Raw genomic sequence first — 15003 nt, 5'->3', positions numbered from 1 at the left:
ATCATACCATAATCGAATTGCTGCCTATTTCCCGAACCTATAATGAAAAAGGCAACCGAAATAATGCAGGTAATGCTGGCGGCCTCCCTCGCCTGTCGGACGCTATTACCTCCGATCGCTTGTCGCCATTTCCCGGTACTCTAACAATGAATATATTTCACAGCTCACTTGCTCGCCTGTGTGGGTGGCATGGGATAGACACCTACATGAGATGAATCTAAGACAATAGCGCTCCCTCGGAGTGCGTGCCTAGCCGGGGACTGGGGGGTGAGGTGGTTCCATCAAAGTGCCTCTCCCTGCCTCCCCCACCCCGCACCGCCCTCTCCACTCCCTCTCCTTGCCTCTCGCTCACCCACACATCGGGATATCCGCACACACACACTCCCAAGGCGCACGCACGTGCACACACACACACACACACACACACACCACACACACGGATGTCTGCACATACCACCACACACACACACACACACACACACACCACATACACATGGATGTCTGCACATACCACCACACACACACACACACACACCAGTCACACATATGCATGTTTGTGCGCACACACCCACACTCACATTATAACACACATGCAGCGTAAACCAGCACACACACCACACTCACATACACAACACACACAGGAAGCTTTGCCTACACCAGCTCACACACATGCCCCACTCACACATATGCATGTTTTCACATGCTCCGCACACAGCACTCACACACAGGCATGCTTGCACACGCAGACGTGTAATCATACCCACCACACACACGTATGTTTGCATGCACACCCACACACGCACATGGGTGCAAGTCTGAGTCCACGGTGGCACCCGTACACACACCAGGACATGAGCATATGTGCACACACGTGCATATTTATAGCAGGTGAGAGCACACGCGCTAACGCACACATGCTCGTACACAGAGAGTGTGCACACACTCAGCACACGTTGGCATGGGTACACACGGTCACGCCTGCACATACGCCTGCGTGGGCCTCTCACAGAGCCGGGGAAGCTACACCCAGACGCAGCTTTTCTCTGTCAGGTAAGTTTCAGCTTCATCCCCGGCAGCGGGATCCAGCAGTGGGGGTCAGTGAGGGTTGTGGACTCTGGTGGTCCCTGCTGTGACATGAACCCGGACAGGGCTGGCATAAGGAGACGCTGCAGGCCCACAGAGACCCCCCGGCCGGGCTCTTAGCGAGCGCGTCTCCCTGTTTCCCTCTCACAAAAGCAACACCCTGAATCTGAGCGCCCCGAGAAGTGATTCAGCATTCTCCGTCTCCTTTCCTGCTCGGAGAAACATGGCCAGGGGCAGAGCCCCACCCCCGTCAGGGGGCCCCCTGGGGAGGCCAGCCTGCCTGCAGGCCCCCAGGGATCCGTGACCACCCTGGGCACAGGCTCCCCTGCCGGCTTGGGGAAAGTGGGGCGGCCTCCAGGGTTCCCGTGTTCCCGGGGGAACTGCAGTGGGGCCTCAGTGGAACCTCCCGCCTGACCTCCGTCTCCCCAGCTTGCAGAATCTGTTCTCGAAGAACTGGGAGAGAGTGGGAGACACGCAGGAGCAGGCAGAGGCCCTGCCACGCCGCCCGCCGCTGGCCGGGAGGGCACCTTGGAAACACACGGGCAAGCAGGCCGGCGGCAGGGTTCCCCAGATTCTCCCTGGCCCTGGAGTCACCACCACCAGCGGGGAATCAAGTCAAATGCACTTAGCGTGCAGGGAGAATATTTCCCGACACGTGAATTGCATTCCCGACCCCTCTTTCTCCTTGCCCTTGCTTCTTCGCTCCGTGCTCGTTCCTGCTGCATTTTCTTTTCGTTTGAAACGAGAGCTGCCCTCTAAGCAATTCTCACCGCTCACAAATTTATGTCCTGATCGAGCAAATGACCTTCCCTTCTCCAGCCCTTGCTCGCAGAGAGCCAGACCACGGAATCCATCTGCCGGGAGCCCAGGCTGGGGGGGTGGGGGCGGGGGGGGACAGGTGAGGGCGGGGAGAGAGCCTCAAATCCCCTTCCCTTCCGGTCTGCCCGCTGCGTGCGGGGGCTTGGCTGGCCGGCCTTGTTTTTATTTCGGGGGTTTGTTTTCCAGGATACCCAGCCTCCAGACTCTAAGCCGACACAAGGGCAAAGAGTGATTCCTCAGCACAGTCGGCACATAGGCTGGAAGAGAACAGCTCTTATAGGAAGGAAAGGGAAAAAAGATCAATATAAAGGAAAAAAAAATACTCTCGATGTAATTGAAGTCATACATTTGTACACGCCTTGCGCTATCCGCCCAATTACTGCTATCTATCAAAGAGGAGACAGCGTCGAACCCGGCAGCACGGAAAACAAATTTTACTAAGTCAGAGGGGAGGGGGGCAGGCGTCATCAGAGAGGGAAGGTGGGGGGGGGGAGAGATACAAATAATAAATAATTCAATATTCTCGAGGAAAGCGCGTGGAGGAAAGACCCGGCTGATTCAAACATCAGACATGAGTCTGACAAGCGATGTATCGATTTAGACAATTCTATCATCATTATTCCAGCCGGAGCCCTTCACAAAAGCTTCTCTTTGGCTCCTGTTTTTACTTCCGTAACTACCAGTCTCCTTCACAGACCTCGCTGTCTTTGTACCGGTATTCATTACAGCTTAAATCTTAAGCCGAAGCAAAGATGATAAACAGATTCTGGGTCTCGCTCCTGTTTGGCAGCGGCAGTGCTCAGCGTTCCTTAAAATCCAGCAGGAAGACAAGCAACTTAATCCACCACATTTCCAGCCGGGGTGCCGGGGCCCCATCTGCCTAATTACCAAAGCAGGGTTTCACCCAGGCTCCGGGGCCGCTGGCCAGAGCGAGTAGCACCCCTCTCCTCCCAAGAGGTGCCGAGCGGGAAGGAAGGCCGGTGACCAACTGCGGGTGCTCTCTCGCCCGTGGGTGATTTGGTGATTTCTATTTAGGCTGTGTGACAGGGAAACCGGAGCCGAGACGGAGCCAGTCCTGATCTCTCCTACCCCAACGAGTTCCCCAAACCGTGCATGCTCTTACAACCCGAGACCCCGAGAGAGAGAGAGAAGGAGAGAGCAGGAGCGCGGCTTGGAGGTCAGTGCAGGGCGCTGAAATGTAGCGGTCTAATTAGTGGAGGAAGCCAACACCTCCATTAGGGCATCTGCAGAAAGCGCGGCTCGGGCCTGGGCGTTCGATGTGTTAATTACCGGCAGTAACGGAGGCGCCTGGAAAATTAACGGTCTCACCCAGGCAGCGGGGTAAACAGACGAAACCCCCAGGAACGCCGAGTTGTTGGGGGATCAGAGAAGGAAAGTCGATTCAGGAGAAAAAGGGAAAAGAATCGTTGAGTCCAAGGAAGGCTCTGGAGAGGGGAAAGGGTTTGGGGCGCCCGTCCCCACCCCCCCGGTTCCTTAGGCAGTCGGACTGAGCACACACGCATGGCCACGCTGGCTAGGGCCATCGGACGCATCCCTCGGACGTGCCTTAAAGCCGTTGCTTTATTCCAACGTGCAGGAAACAAGGGCTGGGTGGGCCCGAGAGGTCGGGCATGGACAGGGGTCATACTGGATGCCCAGCCAAGGTGGGCACCATAAAAGGCAGACTAGGGGTGCAGGCAGCATCTGATCCAGAAACATCCCATCAGTCTGAGGCTACAACCTAAACATCACTTGGATGGCTGCTTGGGGGATGAGGGGGCTGGTGGGTTCTGGAAAAATTCCATGGCTTAGTTCGAGAGAAAGAAAGGATGCAAGTGAGAGAGGATGGAGGGGAGAGAGGGAGGGAGGACAGAAAGGGAGAATGAGCAGGAGAGGTGGGGGGAGGAGCAGGAGGGAAGGGGAGGAGGGAGGAAGAGAGAGAGCAAGAAGGAAGTGAGGGAGAGGGGCAGAGAGGGAGGGGGAGAGGAAGAAGGGACAAAGAGAAGAGAGGGGAAAGAGAAGAGAGAGAGGAAGTGAGAACAGAGAAACTACTCTGCACCCACTCTAGCCCCCGGCTCCTGGTATTCAGTGCAGGAGAATGGGGCTCTGCACACTTTGCCTTTAAGGAGAGGAAGGCAAGGAGGCGGCCCCTAGGAGGACACCCTGGCCCCCGCCCCCACCCTGGCCCACCCAGACTTCCTCAGTCAACGATTCTACATCTGGTGGGCAAGACCTCAGTCTTGCGAGATCCAGGATGCTTTAGACCTCCCTCTCCCCCTTCCGCTGAGGTTAGGGAAGCTCTCGGGTGCTCAGTCACTCTGGGGGGCTGCTGGGGGCAGGGGCAGGCACTACAGACTCTCTCCCGCTCAAATTAGTGGGACCCGGGTCCATCGGAAGAGCTGGCGTCCAAAAGCTCCCGGCCCGACGATTCCCGGCACCGAGGGATGGGAGCGAAAGAGCAAGGGGAGAATCGGGGGAGAGAAATCCTATCTGCTTCCCGGGCCTGGAGATTTCCCTTTATTGAGTCTGTCACTTCCCATTCTCGCTAACAAACTGCTAAAGGAGCTCATCGCTGGGCAAATATTACAGCTCCAAGGCATACAAAGTGGGAGCAATTGTTTTGGATTGGGGGTTTGATAAGAAAGTGGGGGCCTGCGAGGAGGAAGGATTGGAGGAGAGCAGGGAGGCCGTTGACTGCAGGGAGGAAGTTTGGAACAAAGAGGGCAGGCGGGGTGTGGATTCTCGCTCCTCGCTCTTCCTCTCTGTTTCCCCCCTCTCTCTTAGCCCATTTCCTGCCCAAGTTTTGTAGTTAGCATGACCAGGATCAGAGTTGGCCCAGCAAAGGCTGAGAAAGGCCGTCTCTCGTCTTCCCAGGAGAGGAGGCTATATCTGGGATCAAATAACTCTGGAAGGAAGGATCTGGAAAGAACTGTCTTTTCTAATGTGCTCTTATTACTCTGCTTTGGCCATCCCAGAAAAGTGACACGGTCGTTTCTGCCGGGTGGAGAGTAAATCAATCCCCTTCTTCTTATCTTCTGGGTCCAACTTGTGGTCCCGGTGTGAGGGAGGACGTGTCTGAGAATACAGAGCAACACCAACGGGCGTCCCTGTATTCTAGCAGAGCGGACTTAGGGGTTACCAGAGTTGGTGCCATGATAGCGTCAGGGATCATCAGAGTCGAGTCTCTCCCAAGTATCAGCGTTAGGAAGCAGCTGGGCATCGCAGCCCACCTCGGACCCCAAAACCTGCGTCTGTCCCATCTCCCCACTCACTGCCTGTCCAAAGGGGTGGCCACGTTCTCATGTTCACAAGCTGGATGACCCTATCAGTCTATCAGATCATGACCCTAAAGTGGACGGGTTCCCAGCTCCCAGCTCCCTGCACTCATGCCCACCCCACCCCCAATCTACCTTTTGTTCTCTAGTTCTGACTGATAATATCACCAGAAAATCATCGCCCTGGCTGAGGGCTCTCACCAGTGGGACCCCCCAGCTGGGCTGGACATCAGCTTCCTCTGGGAAAGGGTCAAAACCAGGGAGCCAGTCCCCACCTCCTGGGGGCAGGATGTGCAGGCATGGTTATAAACCCTGGGGTGCAACCAGCCATAAGGGAGAGAGAGAGAGAGAGAGAGAGACAGAGAGAGAGAGAGAGAGAGAGAGAGAGAGAGAGAGAGAGTTGGTTCTTTATGAGGATTTGGACACCAGAGACAGCACCCTCTGTGGGTCTCTGAAATGAATCAAGTTTGAGTTTCCTTGTGCGTGAGGCTGCTGGAGTACCAGACGGAGCCACTCCAGCCTTTCTGTCTGGGACCCTGTGACAATACCAACACGTCTCTCCCTGTGCACAAACAAGACTCGTACATTTCCATCACAGTTTTGCTAAGATAGCACAGTGGGTCGGGGTTTGTCCCCAGCTATGTGGCTTCACTGGGTCCACTGAGCACCACCACGCCTGACTCTGAGACAGAGCCAGAAGCAAGACTGGTGTGGCCCTGAAACAATCGTTGTAAACTACTAAGCCTGGTGACAGGGCATGGCAGACTTGAGCAAGCTCTACCATCATACTGAGAAATGAAGATTTCTTTGTCTTTTTAATGAGGCATTGTCCGCTGGCAACACTTGAGGGGTGCAGGGCCCAAGGAACCCAACATTCAAGTCCAGCCCCATTCCAGCACCAAGAAGACCCACCAGCCCAGCTGTAACTCCACCACACCCCCGCCCAGGGCTTCTCATCCTTATAACACACTAAGGGCTACACTGTTCCCCCCAAGAGCAGTTTAACCTGAGATACTTTGTTTCTCCCTCAGTCTTACCTCATCCCTGTTAGTCACGACCTCTCCCTCCTCGTCCTCTGCCTTCATCCCACTTCCCATCCTCCTCCACCCAGCTTCTCAGATAGAATCCTAGAGGATGCATGACCCACCAGGTGCGGGGGGGGGGGGGGGTCTATGCCTTGTCGTTTCTGTGATGCAAACACCTGGACACCTCCCCACCTTCCCCCGGGCCCTGGCAGTTGACTCCAGACGTAAAGAAGGGATCGAGTCCCTGAAGCCTGAATGGATGAACCCGCCTAGTGGCTGAGTGAACGGGATTATCTATGTTGCTGGTTCAAAATGCAAAAACTCCCAGGCCTGGGGAGTCGGCATTGGGGAGGGTCTGGGGCTCTGCATTCTCACTAGCTCATCAGATGTCTCTGAGGGACTCCACTTACGCACCCCTTTCTGGAGTTTGGGGAAGGAAGCGCACAGTTACTTCATTTGTTAAGTAGCACATACAAGTTTCACCCATTTCCACATCTTTGCTGAGACAGCAGGGACGTGGTTTTGCATTCTCAAAATGGAATGAGAGGGGCCGGAAAGATAGTACAGTGGGTAGGGCACTTGCCTCGCACACGGCCCTGTGGGCTCAATCCTCGGTGCCCGCAAAGGGTCCCCTGAGCCCCTCCGGGAGTGAGCCCTGAGCACAGCGAGGTGTGGCCCCAAAACCAGTTGAAAAATTGCATGAAAATAGTATGAGAGGCAGAGAAGCAAGACTGGACCACGGTCCCCTCCTCAGCAGAACCTAAGTGGAGGCTGGGCTCAGCAGGGGAAGAGCAAATCTGATGACTTCCACCCCAGACACCGTGTCGGTCACAGTGACGGCCCCTGCCAGGGTAGGAAAGGCCACTGGACCTGCTCGGCACACCTCACACCCAGGCAGGCCTTAACACGGATGAATCTCCATCTTCCTTGGCCTTGATGACCACCCCGGTCCTCCCTCTCTGGGAGAAGCATGGGATTATGGGTGAGACTGAGACGCAGCCACAGAGCCGCCAGCCAGCCCTGAGCTTGAACCTCTCTGTGGGCACATAATTCCCATAGGCCCCGGGTCCTCATTTGAGGGGCCACAGCTGGGCCTCCGGAGGGCAGAGGGGTACTCAGAGCCGAGCTCAAGTCCAGGTGATGCTTTGCACCCCCGACCCCCAGCATCACTAGGCACAGAGGCTACAGAGGTACAGAGGGGCTATTATTTCTACAGACTGAAATCACAGGTCACACAAGCCGACGATTTTTCCCTGGGTTCAGCCTAGGACCACAGTCATCTTCTACAGTACCAACATCCCTGGAAACCCTGGTGTGGTCCAGCCAAGCTGCCCCATGTGGCAGAGCTAGGGGACCCTCTCAGGCAGAGTCTGAGGGATCAGGAGGTGCCAGCAATAGATTCCAAGCCTCCCACAAGTGCTCCGGCCCTTTGAGCCATGGCCCCGGCCCTATCACTGGAGGCACTGGAGGCAGATGGAGATTTACAGGAGGAGGGAAGCCTGGAATGGGGGCCAGGCTGTTGCCTGGGTCCTCTCGGGTGCCCACGCTCAGGGCCAATACACCACTCTCTCCTCTCTGACCTCGCGGGGAGACCCCTCATGTAAATCCCCGCTGTCAGCCCTCCCCCCACCACCTTTCTTGACTTCCTTGCCCCCCCCGACCCCCTCCCGACCCCCAATCCTAAAGAGAAAATTCACAGATCCTGACCTTCAGCAAGCAGCGCCCAGAAGCAAAGGATGAGAGAGACATAAGGAGACTGCAGGGATTTCTCTAGGAAACACAACTTCCAACGGAATGGAGGCAGTGGCAGGTGCGGAGACAGAGGCCAGTGCCGGGACACTGCGTCAAACCCGCCAGCCTGTGTCACTTCCCGCTCAGGACCAGCTGAAGGGAGGTGATTCTCTCCCGCACACGGACAGGCAGGGCCCATGCTTCGGAGTCCGGCAAAATAGCCAGAGCCAAGACAGCAGAAGCCGTTTCTCCCAGGAAGGGTGTGGGGAAAGATCGGCATGTGGCTGGCCCTGTTCCCCTCTGCTTTCCGCGAGGAGAGGGCAGGAGAGGAACGGCCGTTCTCCAATCACTAAAAATAAATACTTGCACTCGAGTCTGTGGCCTCCGCAATGAATAAAACAGGCGTGCGGGTTTATAATATCAATTCACAGGGCTCTTTCTGCTCCAGTGAACTGTTACTGAACGGTTCAGAACAAAGCTACAGGCAGGTCGGACAAAGCTCTCCTAACAGGGCTGACATTAGGCTCAGCCTGATAAGACCACATCAGAGACACGCGCATTCTCCGGGCCCTCTGATCACCGCAGCCCGCGACAGAGAGGGGATCCAGGGTCCTGGGGCCCCATCTCGGGCCCTGCCTCCCTGCGTCTGGCTGAGAGTGACAAGGCAGCTTGGGGTGATTGGAAAGAGCTGCTGGACCCGCTCAAGGCCATCTTGTCTTTGCAATGCAATGCACTGAGAGGTGCAGAAGGGCCGTCCAGGGAGGAAGGAGGGGAAGAAGTAGCAGACAGCGTGGGGAGGGGAGGGCGGCAGGAGATGAAGATGACAGCATGGGGGACACACAGGGCGGCCAGCGCTCCCTCAGGCCTTCCCAAACCGTCATCTCCAGCTGTTCTCAGCTGGGTGCCAAGTGGGTCTCCCTCCACCCCCATTGCTAAAGAGGATGGTACGGACTGGGGTGGGGGGCTGGTTCTACTGGCCTCTAGTAGGTAGAGAGGTCGGGATGCTGCTGTATTCTTCCATGTTGCTCACCCCAACCCCACAACAGATAATCACTGGCCCTGCATGTCCAGGCTGCAGCACCTGGCTCCCCGAGGAAGCAATCCTGGCTGCCAACCTAGATGGAGACCGGACCGCCTTAATGAGCATGCCTGTGATCGGTCACTGGTCACTGTGAGATTAGCAGTCAGTGATTGGTCATTGTGAGATTAGCACATTTGTGATCGGTCACTGTGAGATTAGCAGTCAGTGATTGGTCATTGTGAGATTAGCACATTTGTGATTGGTCACTGTGAGATTAGCACATTCGTGATCGGTCACTGTGAGATTAGCAGTCAGTGATTGGTCACTGTGAGATTAGCACATTCGTGATTGGTCACTGTGAGGTTAGCAGTCAGTGATTGGTCACTGTGAGATTAGCACATTCATGATTGGTCACTGTGAGATTAGCACATCCATGATTGATCACTGTGGGATTAGCACGTCTGTGATTTGTCACTGTGAGATTAGCATGCTTGTGATTGGTCGCTGTAAGATTAGCACATCAGGGGCTGGAGCGATAGCACAGCAGGTAGGGCGTTCGCCTTATAAGCGGCCAACATGGCCGACACAGGTTCGATTCCCAGCATCCCATATGGTCCCCCGAGCACCGCCAGGAGTGATTCCTGAGTGCATGAGCCAGGAGTCACCCCTGAGCATCGCCCAACAGCTGGATGTGGGGTGGGGAGAAGGTCCGAAACTCTGAGCGCTCCCCCTGATGAACTTGAGGTGTTCTGCAGGTGGGAGTCCCCTGGGGAGGTGCTCGGGGATCACTCCTGACCAGGCTCGGGGGACCACAGGTGGTGCTGGGGACCGACCCCAGGTGGGTCGTGTGGCGAGGCTACCACCCTACCCGTCGCCCCCTCTCTCTGGCCCCATCTGCTCTGAGGCGGCGGGGCAGGATTCCCGGCTGTGCTGGGAGCATGTGAGCCCTGCACACGGCCCGGAGCAGGTGCAGCCTCAACGCCTCCTTCACGCCCTGGTGGGGGCCCGGCCCCCCTCACTCTGCACAGCGACGCCGCCGGAATGTTTGATGGTCCCCGGGAAGAGGAGCTTTTCTGGGACAGCCGCCGTTTGCAAGATTTATCTCCGTGTGTGTGTGCAGCATGCAGCCGGCCTCCCAACACAGCCTTTGTCTGCCGAGCAGGGTTGGCCCTGCCAGCACTGCCGGCAGGATTCTCGGGCAGGGGGTGTCCACTGGCACCCCAGCGTCCCGCACTGGTACTCCCTGCCTCTGGGTCACAGACACGAGAAGTCCACCAGATGCAGTCACACGCACCTGAGAATCACTTGCCCAGGACAGAACGGTCCTTGGGTCCTCCCCAGAGGAGGCGGGGACCAGGGACCAGGTGCGGAGGACTGGGCACCTCTAGCTCTCGTGGGCATCACCCGGGCCTAGAGGATCTAGCCCTGGGCCACAGTCCATTTCCTGGCACACACACACACACACACACACACACACACACACACACACACGTGGCCCCTGGCTGCTTTGGCATCAGGACTGGCAGCCTGACTCTGAACAAGGGTAACGAGGGCAGCCCCCCGCGAATGCTGAGGCTCGGGTCTATCTGCAAGGTGAGTCGGGAGGCAGGCAGCAGAGCAGGGCTGACCCCTCTGTCCCTCTCCCCTAACTGCTGCTGTCCCGGGGAGACACAGACGGCTCCATTTCTCTGGAACCCACAAACACTGATCAAGAGCCAGGGCTGAGCTACCATGTCCCACCGCCAAGGCGTGCCACCCCCTGCTTCCAGCGCTGTTCCTTCCTCCTGTACCCAGAAAGCCAACAAACACGGCCGCCGCCACTGTACCCCCACCCTTCCTGTGAGCCTGCAGAAAGGAACCACAACGGCAACCTCGGGGGAGTCTTTAGAAGGCGCCAACAAAACTGCCTGGATCCTGGCAAATTGGCAAGCGGGAAACAGAAAGGCACGCTGGCACAGGCAAACACTGACCGCCCCACTCTGGACACGCGCTTCCAGTTCTGCCCAGCTGCAGCACGGGCAGGAGATGAGAGCGTGCGCGTGTTTATGTGGGGGGGGGGGCGCCCTCCCCGCCATGTCTCCCCAGGGATCCAGGAATTCTGGCCGCCCTGCACCCCCCCGTTCAGCCCCCTGCAGGTGTGAGACTTTGCACACGCCTGCTTCCTCAGCGCGAGACCAGGTCGAGCTCCCGTGCGGCCAGGGCAAGGCAGGGGGTGCAGGAGTGAACGGAGCATCTGCCCCCATGGACAGCTGCCAGCTGGCTCGCACTGGGCCGTGGGCCTCTGTGCAATGCAGGCGTGACCACCCCCCCCCCCGGGTGCAATGAGGGTCTGAAATGCAGCTACGCGGTCCTCTTGTGTGTCAGTTCTCCTACCGTGAACCCACATGCCGTGAAAGTCTTGTTTCCTTTACCCACAATCGTCCACGAAGACGACATGGGTTCACGCCCCGTCTTGGCTGCTGCTACTGAGGCTCGGACACGGTCGACAGATTCTTCTGAGGGAGAGGAGGTGGGTTCCATTTCCCCCAGAGCACCAGGGCACCAGGTGGGCTGCAGGTTTGGGGGTGTTTTGAGGAACCCCTGAGCTGTTTTCCCGATCCATTGTCTGATCCATTTGCACCTGCTGCAATGGTCACCGGGAGATGCCTTTCCCTTCCTCCTGGTCCTTTAAAGACACAGACCCATGCAAAGAAGACTAGGGTCTGGAAGTCCAGAGGCTGGCTCATTCCTACGGGAGGCAGTGCCACCTGTCTGGAAGGCAGATTAGCTCTGCTTGCTAGGTACTACCCTCCTGGGCAGTGAGGTGGGATCCAGTCCCGGTTCAGGGGTAACTTTGTTCTCCCGTGCTCACACAGCAGGAAAGAGGACGAAATGGTGCACGCCAACGGCCACCCTCTCTGACCCCATGACAGAGAAAAGCCCAGAGAAGGTCTTGTGGAACTTTCTAGATTCTAGGAGTTGGCGGCTCAGACTCCAGAAGGCTGGGGCTTGATAGAGTTGCCCTCTGCAAAGACGCCCGTTTCTCCAGAGCGCTGATTCCTGGCTATTGAGATCTGCAATGGATCTGGGTCCATTGCTGAAACTGACCTCACGTCCTCCTGCTTCTGGGCAAATGCCTGGGGACTTCTGGGAGTAGCACATGGCAGGAGACTGGTGAGCAGTGCAGGCGTCTCTATGCCGAGACGCTAAGTCAGAGTGTCCTTCCCGCGGGGACACTCAAGGAGATGGACCCTGGCCCCTCTGGTCCACGTGGGGGGAAACATTTGCATATCAAGTGCCAGTGGCTGTTCTGAAATGCTATAATTAAGAGGGGAGCCCCCGCCAGCATAGCTGGTAGACTGTCATTTGCAAATTATAAGGAAGGAGTCAGAAGGCAAGGAACCACCTCCTTCCACAACCGCCGGCCAGTTCTGGGATGTGTCCAGCTCAAAACTGCCCGCGCAATGAGCCGCAAGTCACCGAGAGATGGACATACTCAGCCCTTAGCGAGGGGGTCTGTCCCACATGGGGTTCTGAGCCAGGCGCAGTGAGGAGGCTGTTCCTTACAAAGTCTGGTTGAAGACCACACTGGAAATCAGTGTCCACAAGCACCACAGGACAATGCCCACCTCGGGGATGGTTTCTCGAGAGGGGACACGGAGTGTGGACTACTCAGATCACTTCTCGCTCTCCAAGAGCGAGAACTTCCCCCATGCTGGCCACCTCTAGTCTGAGATGGAATAAGTGCTTCATCTTTTCTCTAAACTCATCCTAACAAGAGATTCAGGGCATTTTTTGGATGTGATTTTAAAGAATTGCTCAGTATTTTTATATGTGTGTGTATACACAAATATTTATGTATATAAATATATATATACACACAAACATATGTACATGTATATATTTGGGAAAAATTGTTCCAACTAAATCTTTAGAATTCAGTAAGTATGCCTCTGGGGAAGATGTCATTTGGCCCTTTAAAATTAAAAAAAAAATGAGGGGCAAGAGAGACAGTCCAGGGGTGAAGGCGGCTGCCTGGTGTGAGGCTGAGCAGGCTCGAACCCTGACCGTCTGGTGCCCTGAGCACCACAGGGAGTGAGCCCTGAGAGCCTCTGGGTGTGGTCCAAGTCAACCATACCCCCACCCCCACCGTCCCCCAACAAAACCCTAAACTAAATATATAACCAGTTAGAGGGGAGCACAGCCCACCTCTTTGTATTCTGCCTGTGGCAGCGTCAGGCTGTCCCCTCGAGACCCTCTCCCACAGGCCAAGCTTGCCGCCCCCGTGCAGTCTCAAGCCCAGTGGAGCAATGGGTTGCGCATCTGATTATGTTTCCCCCCTCAAGCTCCCCAAATCCTTGGGACAAGATTCTGATGAGACTTTGGGGCCAGCAGTGGGCCCCTGGGTGGAACCACATATACCCTCTGGCATGTGTTACTCTCACAAGCTTCCCTCTTCCCCCCAGCTCTGGAGGCAAATCCCACAGGGAGGGTGGGCCCCACTGTCCGGTCAATAAAGGTCAGGATGGAGACCTTTGGCAACGTCACAACTGTTGCCCACTTCACACAAAGAGCAACCGTCAGAGGGAGAGTTTTGTCCTCCCAGCCCCGACTCTGGGCTGCCAGCCCCTCTTTTTCCTGCTTCCAGGCCCCTCTGTTTTCCGCCTCCGGACCCTCTGTTTCCTGCTTCCAGCCCCCTGTTTTCTGCTTTCGGGCCCCTCTGTTTCCTGCCTTCTGGTTCCCCCAGCCTTGGGGGCTGTGTGCCCGGCTCCCCCTGTCTCTGGCCACTTCATCCTCCATCCGTCTTCTCTTAGGATTTGACCAAACCACCTGCCATTTTGCTAAGCTGACATGGAGAGGTTAGCGGAGAAAGGTCTAGAATCTTCCCAGAGGTGGCCTCATGGAAGAGAACAAAGAGATTTCCGGGGTGGCTGGTGGGGTGAAAGGGGAGTCCTGGAAAACTGGACCCCTCTCCTGTTTTGCTCGTTCTATAGATTTATCTCCTGCCCACAGGGACAACAGGCTCCCACCCACAGCCAAACAGGTCCAGATCAACACACCCAAGAGAAAATGACGTTCAACAATGACCCTGGGCGGCTCTGGTCCTCTTTCCCAAGTCAGACTTCCCGGAAAGTCCAGGGGCTCAGCTTTGGAGTAAATCCTCTCCCATCCGCCTCTCTGAGCCATGTCCCAAACTTTCAACCTGCCCTTCCTCTCCTGTATTTCTGAGGTTGGGGCATCAGCCATGAACCTGGTCAGCGTCGGGTGGTGCTTTCCTTCCCCTTCATGGACCATGGCTCTCTGAGCTGATAGAGGATCCCGTGAATATCTCTGAGCAGACCTGAGCTCTGCTAGCCATGGTCAGGGGGGCAGGGACACCGGCCCTCCACCCCCTCACTGTGCGGTGGTAGGACAGAGGACAATCCTTAATGGGGAGCACAGACCTCGCCCCACCTCAGCCGCGGGCTTCCCTGTGCATCCCCTCCCCCAGTGGAGACTCCTGACTTGGGCCAGAACCAGCCAACAGCAACTTGGGAAGAAGTGATTGGCACCCCTCCCATCCCCCAAATCCCTACCCCATGGATGTCAGCAATTCCCCGGGGAACAACATACTCCGACAGCTGTAGGAGCAGATGGGAGAGAGATGTGAGCAGGGGGCAGCAGAGTCGGGGCCCCAGAGCGTTTGCAGCCAAGAAAGCTGGCGGGACACTCTGGGGAACGGATTGGCCCCTCTGGAGGGTCCCACTGGGCCCCTAGATGTGCGGAGTCCCTGTGGGCTGGGCCCCTGTGCCAAGAGGCCATGACCCAGCAGAGGGGTCCGGTGGGTGGAGAGAGGAGGCAGGCTTACGTAAGGCCGTTATTTTAGAACCTCATTATCCTGCCCCCAAAGCTCCCGGTGCGCATCGCCGGAGAGGAAGCGTGGGGGGACACACAGCTGAACCCCCCCGGGAGAGACCTGTGAGGACAAGGCAAGCGGGTTGCAGGAAAGGGGGCAGCGGGTGGGGCTCAGAGCCGGGGCTTCTCCAGAGAACCTGGTGCGGAGACGCATTCCTGGTCGGGGACCTTGGCA

The 15003-nt window shown here is 56.8% G+C and overlaps 1 protein-coding gene across 23 annotated transcripts in view; it reads right to left on the bottom strand.

Moving 5' to 3' along the window:
- Positions 1-15003, bottom strand: part of RBFOX1 (RNA binding fox-1 homolog 1) — a 1027611-nt gene that overhangs the window by 244068 nt on the left and 768540 nt on the right. The gene's annotated exons all lie outside the window — the stretch shown is intronic.

This window comes from Sorex fumeus, unplaced genomic scaffold (genome assembly GCF_029834395.1).
Source record: "Sorex fumeus unplaced genomic scaffold, SorFum_2.1 ptg000110l, whole genome shotgun sequence".
In the NCBI taxonomy this organism is placed as follows: Eukaryota; Metazoa; Chordata; class Mammalia; order Eulipotyphla; family Soricidae; genus Sorex; species Sorex fumeus.
Note: the sequence above shows the minus strand (reverse complement) of the source record. Positions and strands in the feature narration are given on the sequence as shown.